At 42.7% G+C, this 10327-nt stretch overlaps 1 non-coding gene across 1 annotated transcript; it reads right to left on the reverse strand.

The window, feature by feature from the left end:
• Positions 1-2901: 2901 nt before the first annotated feature.
• trnat-agu (transfer RNA threonine (anticodon AGU)) lies at positions 2902-2974 on the reverse strand. The gene has a single exon. It is a non-coding gene; the product is annotated as a tRNA-Thr (tRNA).
• Between the last annotated feature and the right edge of the window lie 7353 nt (positions 2975-10327).

The following is a 10327-nucleotide window of genomic DNA, read 5'->3' on the forward strand; positions in this document are numbered from 1 at the left end:
AGTGGTCTCGAGAAGTCGTCTGCAAGCCCATGTGTATGATTGTTACTCACACGCACTGTTCAAAAGCAGCAGTTCTAAAAAAGTGCAATTGCAGGGATGGATTCCTGCCAGGACCCAGAACTGAAGTGGGGTTGCTGACTGGAAATACACCCGAGAAACGAGGATGTCAGAGATTTGAGATTGAAAAACATTGACTGACACGGAGCTCTTACTGTGTAAGTACCCAGAAAGGTGCCACGACAGTACAGCACACATGACAAAATAATGACATTGACGGAAACACTTTCAAGGGAGCAAATACTCTACAGGGAAAATTGTATGTGACATATCTGTGACAATTTTCCAACAGCGCACCGTGATGCATCATCTTCCCTGCTTGCTGTAAATCAACATACTTGTGTGCTGTTGTTAAAATTTGTTAATTCGCATCAACCAATGTTAGCAATGATTTACAACACAAATTTGACAGAACGCCGGCATCGTGACATAGAATTGTGTGTGCTAGCACTTAAGAAGGCACATAAAGTTTCGTTGCCATTTCCAAGCCGTATTGTATTTAAAAAAATCTAAAAAAAAACCAAAATAATTAATTTTAGAAATCTATTAATTTCAATTACATCAAAGTGATCCCAAACTTAAAAATGATGCTTATTGTTGGTACTCATCGTGAAACTTGCCACAATACCCTCAGTCTCACTTTCCAAGTCTCGATCTCCAGACAATCCCATTTTGAACCATTGTGATGCAACTGATAGATAGTAGTGTTCAAAATAATAGCAGTCCAATGTCACTAACCAAATTAATGCACGTTTTCATTTTTATTTATTTATTTATTTTTTTTTTTTTTTTTATTGTTGAGTCTTGCCTCACATGAGGACCTGGGATCGAAGCAAGAGGTGGCATGGTGGCGCAGCTGTGAGATTTGCACAGTTCTGAGGACCTGGGATCGTGCCACCCCACCTGCAAGAGTCTGCATCTGTTCTCCTGTACCTGCGTGGGTTTTCTCTGGGCAGGCCAGTTTCCTCCCACATCCCAAAAACACGCATTCCATGGAACCTTGAAATTGCCCCAAGATGTAATTTTGAGTGCGACTGTTGTTTGTCTCCATGTGCCCTGTGATTGGTTGGCAACCAGTTCAGGGTGAACCCCGCCATCTGCCTGAAGATAGCTCTGACAGCCTTCAACAGTCCAGTGACACTTGTGAGGATAAGTGCCAAAGAAAATGGATGGATTGAAGGATGGATACAACATGTCCTCTTAGGGTCAACATGCTCACATTCCACACCATAATATCTTTGCCTTTCAATCTGTCTTTTAAAGGTCGAGGATGGTCTGGTGATTGACGTGGGAGTCAGCAAATGAAAATGTAGAGCTGGCTGACTGTTAAGTTTAGCCATTCTGAAATGATGCAGGATATTTATTGGTCTAAACATGAATCAAACACGTGTCAGAAATTTTTGTATTCAGTTCCTTCAAGAAAAAACTAAATTAATTGGAACATTGAAGAGTAGAAGTGTTGTTGTTGTTGAATTTCCATTTTTACGGTTGTTTGACTGTTTTAAAAAAACAACATCTAATTCTGTTTTGTTTTGTTGAACAGTAAACTTAAACATGGAGTGGCATGAAAAATCTTGAAGGCACCATTTTTTTTTCTTGGGATGAATTGTTCACTATTTTCCAAACTGCTGCCTATTGTGAAGTGAATTGGCTCATGTAAAGGTTGGATGAAGTTTACACCAGTCAGTCAAAGTAAAATCAAATCATCTAAATGATTGCTCGTACCTTAAAAAACTTGTGCAAGATCACTTTTGGAAGTGCCAGTCGTCCAGGGGTGGGCAAACTATGGCCCGCGAGTACACGTTTCATGGAGCTCAAGTATGTACAGGACATACGTTGTCCTTTTCCCTGTTTTATCGACTAATTTGTTTACTCGATAGGGACTAGTATTCTTGAGGTTTGGTTCTGCCGCAGTCACTCAGTTGCGCAAATGCACTCATTCCTCATGAATGAGTGAGTTTCGTACTCACCATCGATGTCTTATCTATCTCCTGTTAAGCTGGTGCCACTTTATCTAGAGCAGAGCAATGCATTTTTTTTATTGGAAGCAGATGTATGATAATTATATTCACAATTATTCCTACAGCCTTGCATACTTGGTTTGGACAAGCAAATAAATGCAATTTGTAACCAGAACCCCTGGTGATAAACCCTGGTGGTCATCTATGACATGGCTGACTGTGCCAGCACAAAATCGGTCATAGAATTCCTTTGAAGTAGACTTGTCTCTCTTACTTTCTAAGCTCAGACCTTGATCCTCCTCACTTAGGTTTTCCATCCATCCATCCATCCATCCATCCATCCATCCATCCATCCATCCATCCATCCATCCATCCATCCATCCATCCATTTCTTTCATGCTTGTCCTCACAAGGGTCACAGGAAATGCTGGAGCCTATCCCAGCTGTCAAAAGGCAGGAGGCGCAGTACACCCTGAACTGGTTGCCAGCCAATCGCAGGGCACATAAAGACAAACAGCCGCACACACAATCACACCAAGGGGCAATTCAGAGTGTCCAATTACTGTTGCATGTTTTTGGGATGTGGGAGGAAACCGGAGTGCCCGGAGAAAATCCACGTAGGCACGGGGAGAACATGCAAACTCCACACAGGCGGGGCTAGGATCGAGCCCGGGTCCTCAGAACTGTGAGGCCAATGCTTTACCAGGTGATCCACCCACTCGGGTTTTATCTTATATCATACACATACTTATCTTACATAATGCCAAAATACACAACAAGAGTCAAAAGAAGAAGGTGGTTTTTGAGCCACCATGCAGGGGAACCAATCAAAGTTTTCATTATGTGCTTGACCAAAGCAGAATTTGCAGGTAACATTAGTTCGAGGCTCCAGTGAGAATTGAACTCACGACCCCTGGTTTACTAGACCAATGCTCTAACCACTGAGCTATGGAGCCTTTGGCTTTGGCCTGAGAGGAAAAACTTTCACCCCACCTGTCAGATGATTATGCTATTTCGTAGAGGATTCATTTTATGTTGCGCTTGGCTGGGAGGGGTGTGGAGGATTGAAGTTTTGGTCTGATCTCATTTTTAATTTGGTCCTCTGATTGTTTGAAGAACACTGAGGATCTGTCTGCACCTTGAGTGAGAAAGAGAGGGAGGACCATTCTGACTGAGGATCATGGTCTCAGGTTTGGAGGTGCTGATTCTCACCCCGCCGCTTCACACTCGGCTGCAAACCACTCCAGTGAGCGTTGGCATCACGGCTTGATGAAGCCAACAGAGCCACATCATCTGCAAAGAGCAGAGAAGCGATCCTGAGCCACCAAACCAGACCGTTTGTTGTTTTATTTAATATCCACGTTAAAAAAAAAAAATCAAGATAGGGTGCTTTATTGGCCGGCACGGTGGAGCAACTGTTCAGCATATGGCTCACAGTTCTGAGGACACGGGTTCAATCCCAGCCTTCGCTGTTTGGAGTTTGCATGTTCTCCCCATGCCTGTGTGGGTTTTCTCCAGGCACTTGGGTTACCTCCCACATCCCAAAAACATGCAGCATCTCTACCTCTGTCATCTCTTCTTTTTCCTCTCACATCTCTTATCTTTTATCTCCTTTTTCTCTCATCTGTTTTATCTCATTTGTGAGGTGAGAGTAACAATGTAGAGGTAAATTGACAGTTTAGGTTTTAGACTTGGGGAATCGTCCCTGGGTGGGCTCGAACCACCAAGCGCTTGGTTAACAGCCGAATGCCCTAACCAATTGCGCCACAGAGAAGCCCTTAGATGTACTTTTTGGGGCTTTGGATCGACTCACATCCTACAAAAGCCAGGTAAATGTTACATTGGGGGACCGTCCCTGGGTGGGTTCGAGCCATCAACCCCTCAGTTAACAGCCAAACAGTAACAAAAACATGTAAAAAATGTTTACATGAAAATAATAATAATAATAATAAAAAGTTATCACGAACACAATACTGACATACAATACATCTTTGAGACAGTCAACAGCCTGGAGGAGGCAACAGGCAAAACAAGGAAATGGGTGGGACAAGGGAAATTGACCCCTCCGTAGAAATTGCGTCATCCGCGTCGCTGACCAATCAGAGGCCAGAGATCTGCATAAACCACGCCCTTTTTATGCGTCCGCCGTTCCCTCACACAACGTTGCATGGTCCAGGATAGCTTTTGTTAGCGTTTTATCGCGTATTTGGGTTCTTTAACAAACGATATGGTTAAGAGGTGTAGTCACGGACTTTGTAACAGTGACGACAGGTATCCTGAAAGGCAAGTTGGTGGAGTTCGATTCGTAACCTTTCCAAAACCGAAGACCCAGTACGAAAAATGCCTTCGATGGATCAAACTTTGTGGAAGACCGCATCATCAACTGAATCCATCTAAAATCAACCGGAACAGAAGACAGAGTACGAAAAATGTCTTCGATGGATCAAACTTTGTGGAAGACCGCATGATTAACTGAATCCATCAACCGGAACAGATATGTTTGCACGAAGGTAAACCCTATATTTGATTTTCAATACATGTCTCATATAAATCAATTAGCAGTTCTTCGCTTGAATAATATAGCGACCTGTGAATGATTGACACACTTGATCTGTGTTGAGCTATATTTTGCAATGATCTGACTGCACAAATGTGTCTCTGTTCAACGGTGAGCTAGGCTAAACCGGACTAGCAGTCCTAAAAGCCTTCGACGTGCACCGAGACACCAAGACTGAAGGAAGGATGTTTGAGGACACTAAAGTAGTGATTGTCGTACTCGGTCGGGACTTACGTAGGTTCGGCGCTAATTCAAGAATAATTATTGAGGGGAGCGCGTGATATTACACAAAGAAAACGAGAGAAACAACTCGTAAATCAAGCCTCGCCTTCTTTTCCTTCATACGGCGGTTCACAAACGGCTATACAGATTCTGCACACAAGTGTGATATGTAACACGAAAATAGGAAACTGTCAATGACGAATTCGTCTTTGGGTTATTAAATATTATATTATGTGGCTTCTCGGTCTTCCTCTGACTCCGGAAAGATCTCGCGCTAATATCGATGGTTTCTCCGTCGATATGCATGTAAATACCATTGAAATACCGCTCGCTGAAATACTTGAAGCCCTGCTGTCTGCTTTTCAACAACATTTCACTGTTAGCTAAGAATGCGAGTGAGAAATCAGCCGGTAAATCGGACAGTTTCGCTCTATTCCTTTCTTGCTGCGCCGCCATTTTTGCTAATTGTTTGTCTGACGTCGGCGCACGTGGCGTGACGTCACTTCAGGAGGCCTGGTTAAGTGCCCTGTACGGAGGGGTCAATTCAGCGGCGCAGGAGTGCTGTCTACTGACTGGGTCGCGGGGTATCTATCCATTTTCTTTTGCCGCTTATCCTCACGTGGATCGCGGGATATCTATCGATGCATTTTGTTTTGCTGCTTATCCCCACGAGGGTTGCAGGGTATCCATACATTTTCTTTTGCCGCTTATCCTCACAAGGGTTGCGGGGTATCTATCGATCTATCCATTTTCTTTTGCTGCTTATACTCACGAAGGTCATGGGGCATCTACACATCCATTATCTTTTACCGCTTAGCCTCACAAGGGTCACAGGGTATCTTTCTATTTTCTTTTGGCGCTTATCCTCATGAGTGTCACAGGATATCTATCCATTTTCTGTTGCTGCTTATCCTCATAAGGGTTGCGGGGTATCTTTTTTGCCGCTTATCCTCATGAGGTTAGCGGAGTAATCTGTCAATCCATTTTCTTTTGCTGCTTATCCTCACGAGGGTCACAGGGCATCCATCCATAAATTTTCTTTTGCCGCTTATCCTCACGAGGGTTGCGGGATATTATACATTTTCTTTTGCTGCTTATCCTCACGTGGGTCAACAGATATCTATCGATCCATTTTCTTTTGCTGCTTATCCTCATGAGGGTCGCAGGGTATCTTTTTTGCTGCTTATCCTCACGAGGGTCGCGGGATATCTATTTTCTTTTGCCGCTTCTCCTTATGAGGGTCGTGGGATATCTTACTATCTTTCCATTTTCTTTTGCCGCTTATTCTCACGAGGGTTGTGGGGTATTATAAATTTTCTTTTGCCGCCTATCCTCACGAGGGTCACGGGGGTATCGCTCTTTCCATCAATCTATTTTCTTTTGCCGCTTATCCTCATGAGGGTTGCGGGGTATCTATCAATTTTCTTTTGCCGCCTATCCTCACGAGGGTCACAGGGTATCTATCCATCCATTTTCTTTTGCCGCTTATCCTCACGAGGGTCACGGGGGTATCTCTCTATCCATCAATCCATTTTCTTTTGCTGCTTATCCTCACAAAGGTCACGGGGTATCTATTTTCTTTTGCCGCTTATCCTCATGGGGGTCGAGGGATATTTATCTATCTATCTATGGACTAGCCACCAAAAACTCAACACACGAAGCTTAAATACGAGACATAATTAACAAACGAGGTGCAGGTGAGTGGCATGACCACACCCTTGACAATAGCTTTCGTTTTAAATGCTTGATGAAGCTTTATCACAGTTTTCATGAGGCAGGTATGATAATGATAACACATAATATTTCTGGAGAGAAAAAGAAGAAGGGTACGATTACCTCATTCTAACCGAGCTGCTATACAGTACATGCACAGAATGATCATTGTTCTAAACAATCAATTTTTTTTTTTTTTTTATGGGGTAATGCAAAATAAAAACAATTGTTTACACTTATGACAAGTCTACGTTACCTCCATCCAAAAGCCTTCAGGCAGACTACACACATCAGTGAGCTAAAAATGAAATGAAATAAAAAAGGCAACATACGCGTGTCCTTTGGATGGAGAATAATGAAGCAGTCTTGTGTCATTTTTACTTTGGGTCATCAGAGTGTTTTGTAATTTTTCCGGGTGTCGTCTCCTCAGCCCACTTTGTGTCCAGAGGAGAGAAACATCGCGGAGTGAATTCAATTCTCTTCACTTTGCTCCTTCTGCAGACGAGCGCTAGAAAACGTTGTGTGTAATTATGGAGCAAGCGTTTGGTTCGTGTGCCACTTTAGTCGAGTCTTGTTTTGTCCATGTTCCATGTTTGGCCTCGTAATTATTGCACCTCTTTTCTGCATTTTTGGACTTTACGTGTTTTTTTGTGCGTCTGCCTTTTTCGACTGCTTCCCTGTGTACGAACTCTGAAAGAATCAAACTCCCCTTGAAAATCATGTCCCTGCGTTTGGGTCCTTTCCATTGCCACATGCTCATGACAGGAGGCATCGTTGTTGTGTATGAGGATTAATTCAAGTGTTCAGTAATTACATTGTTATGAGAAAAGTTATTGTACATGGTTTAATTCCCTTCACATTTTAAATTCACATTTCTTCAGGTACATTTTTTTCTGAACTAAAACACTCAAATCTCGTTCTGTTTTTGTGTTTTATTCATTCAATTAAACTGTAATTGTACATGCTGTACATTGACAAATAACTGCACACAAATCCAGGCTGACATTTTGAGGCTCAGCTGTTAAAGGGTTAATTCAATGCCAAAATACCCCCTAAATAAAACTACAAATGTACTGGTACTCCCAAATGTTACATTGTTACTGCGAAAGCCAATAACATGAATTGAAGGTTCCCTTTTGTGGTGTGAAAGACGCTAAAATGGATTGAAATGCTCCCATATGTACCAGAAATAATTCTTAAAAGGTAAAAAAAGAATAAAAAATGTGTCAGAAGTGGGCTTTGAACCCACACCTCCATTTGGAGACAAGAAATAAATAAATATATCAACTATGAACACTTCATCCACTCAGGAAACTGGTCGCGAGTCCGATCATCATTGCAATATCGACATTAGAATGACAACTGACAAATTTGAATTTATTGCACAATTTGTCTTTTATTAACAGTGTTTCTCTCCAAAGTTAAAAAAAAAAAGTTCTTGGTATTCGTTATATTTTTCTTGTTTGGCTTCTCATGGATCAGTGGAGGGACAGTGAAAAGATGACGAAATGATAAAGAATGAGACGATAATAAAAGACAGGACACTGGTTGCAGTAAAGTTGAAGACAATGTAGATTACAAGGACATTGTAAAGTACGGGGACAGTGATTAAATTCGATTGTTGTACAGGGTAGTAGTACTCCACCCTGTGGAAGAAGGACAGGAAAACATTGGACAGGATTGGATAGGACAAGAACCAGGTACTTGTAGGTCTTCGTCTTGTCCCATTTGGGGTCACCACAGGGTGTCATCTCAGATGAGCGCGTTTTTGTTTAACCTTTCTGATGCAACCCCTCTGCATTTTAGCCGGGGAGAGACGCTTCCAGCACCTGGTATTCCCAAGCGGTCTGGGAATTCCAGGGAATACTGGGAAGTACCAACCAGGGCCAAAACTGAGCTTCCGAAATCTGAGGGTAGCATGGCCATCAGCTCTTGTAGATCTTGAAACCAAAGAAAATTCCATTTTTTTTTTTTTTGTCATGATAACCACTAGTATCCTATCGTGAACTTTGAAATGGAACTAGGAATTCTTCGACAATCATTGTGTGTTTCCACCACGGAAATTATTGACTAAATTGACTTTCGGGATAATTTATCCATGTCCAAAGGAAGACACTGCTAGTGGGGTTTGTACTTTTGAGAGATTCAGCGCTTCATGAAGTTTCATCCAATTGGCCGAAACACTTTATTGCTTCATGTAATCGGCTGAAAAGCTTCATTGTTTCATAAAACCTGCTTTGGCCGTGAGTAATTTTTTTTTTTTTTTTTTTTTTTTTTCATGAACATAGATGCACATATTTGGACTCAACATTTTCCCCACCAAAGCAAACACAAATTCTTTCTAATGAACAAGTGACTCTGGTGGGACTCAAACCCACAACTGTTGAATTACTGCACTGTTGATCTAGAAGTCCAATGCGCTGTCCATTGCCCCACAGAGCCATCTGCTTATGAATTAATTTTTTATGGGAGGTCTTAACTACTTCAGGAGGCATCCTTCGCCACAGCTGCCACTCACATTGTCCAGCTGCCTTGTGTCATCCGCAAAGACCTCCAGGTTCCTAGGAAATACCGTTTCACCGGACCTGAAGTGGGAGATGAACACCAACTCCGCCCTCAGGAAGACCCTTCAGTGGATCTACTTCCTGTGGCTTCTGAGGAGCAAGGCCTGTTGAGGCAGTTCGACACAGCGGTCATCGAATCTGTACTGTGTTCCACCGTCACAGTCCGGTTTTGTGGTGCTCCAAAAAACAACAAACCCTGACTGCAACGGACAACCAAAACTACTGAAAAGATTGTCAGTCCCCCCCACACCCTCTCAGACTTGCACACTGCCAGAACTAAAACAAGAAGAACACACAGGATCGTATCGGACCCTCCACATCCTGGTCACCGGCTCTTACAGCTCCTTCCTTTGGGGTGGTCCTACCGAACATCCATCAATTTTGTGAACCTCTTATCCTCACAAGGGTCGCGTTAATGCTGGAGCCTATCCCAGCTAACTTCGGGCGAAAGGCGGACAACACCCTGAACTGGTCACCAGTCAGTCGCTGGCCTCAAAAGACCAAAATTTAATTGAACACTATTGTTTTTAGCAACTAATCATGAACTTGGAATTTTATTGCTGCAACGTGTTCCCAAAAAAAAGAGACAGGGTCCTGTTTACCTCTGTGTTACATAACTCTTCTTTGAACAACATTCAGTAAACATTTGGGAAATGAGGATGCAAATTGTTGAAGCTTTGTAGGTGGAATTCTTTCCCATTCTTGCGTGATGTGCAGCTTTAGCTGTTCAACAGTCCGAGGTCTCCATTGTCGTATTTTATGCTTCATAATGCGCCACATGTTTTTTTTCAATGGAAAGAAGGTCTGGACTGCAGGTTAGGTTCGGGTTAGGGCACTCTTGCTTCAAAGCTCCTCTGTTGTAACACGTGGAGAATGTGCTTTGGAATTGCCTTACTGAAATTAGCAGGGATGTCCATGAAAAGGACTTTACTTGAATGGCAGCACGTGTTTCTCCAAAACCTGAATTTACCTTTCGGCATTAATGGTGCCTTCACAGATGTCAATAACAGTCCGGATGGTTCTTTTACTCTTTGGACACGAGGTCCACAATTTATAAAAAACAATTTGAAGTGGGGAGTCATTGGACCACAGAACACTTTTCCACTTTGCATCAGTCCATCTTTGATGAGCGCGAGCCCAGAGAAGCTGGCAGCATTTCTGGGTGCTCTGCTTTGAATAGTAGAGTTTTAAATTGCACGAATGTCACGTAGAACTATATTAACTGGCAGTGGTTTTTCTGAAGTGTTCCTGAG

The sequence above is a fragment of the Syngnathoides biaculeatus genome, chromosome 21, assembly GCF_019802595.1.
Source record: "Syngnathoides biaculeatus isolate LvHL_M chromosome 21, ASM1980259v1, whole genome shotgun sequence".
NCBI classification, from domain to species: Eukaryota; Metazoa; Chordata; class Actinopteri; order Syngnathiformes; family Syngnathidae; genus Syngnathoides; species Syngnathoides biaculeatus.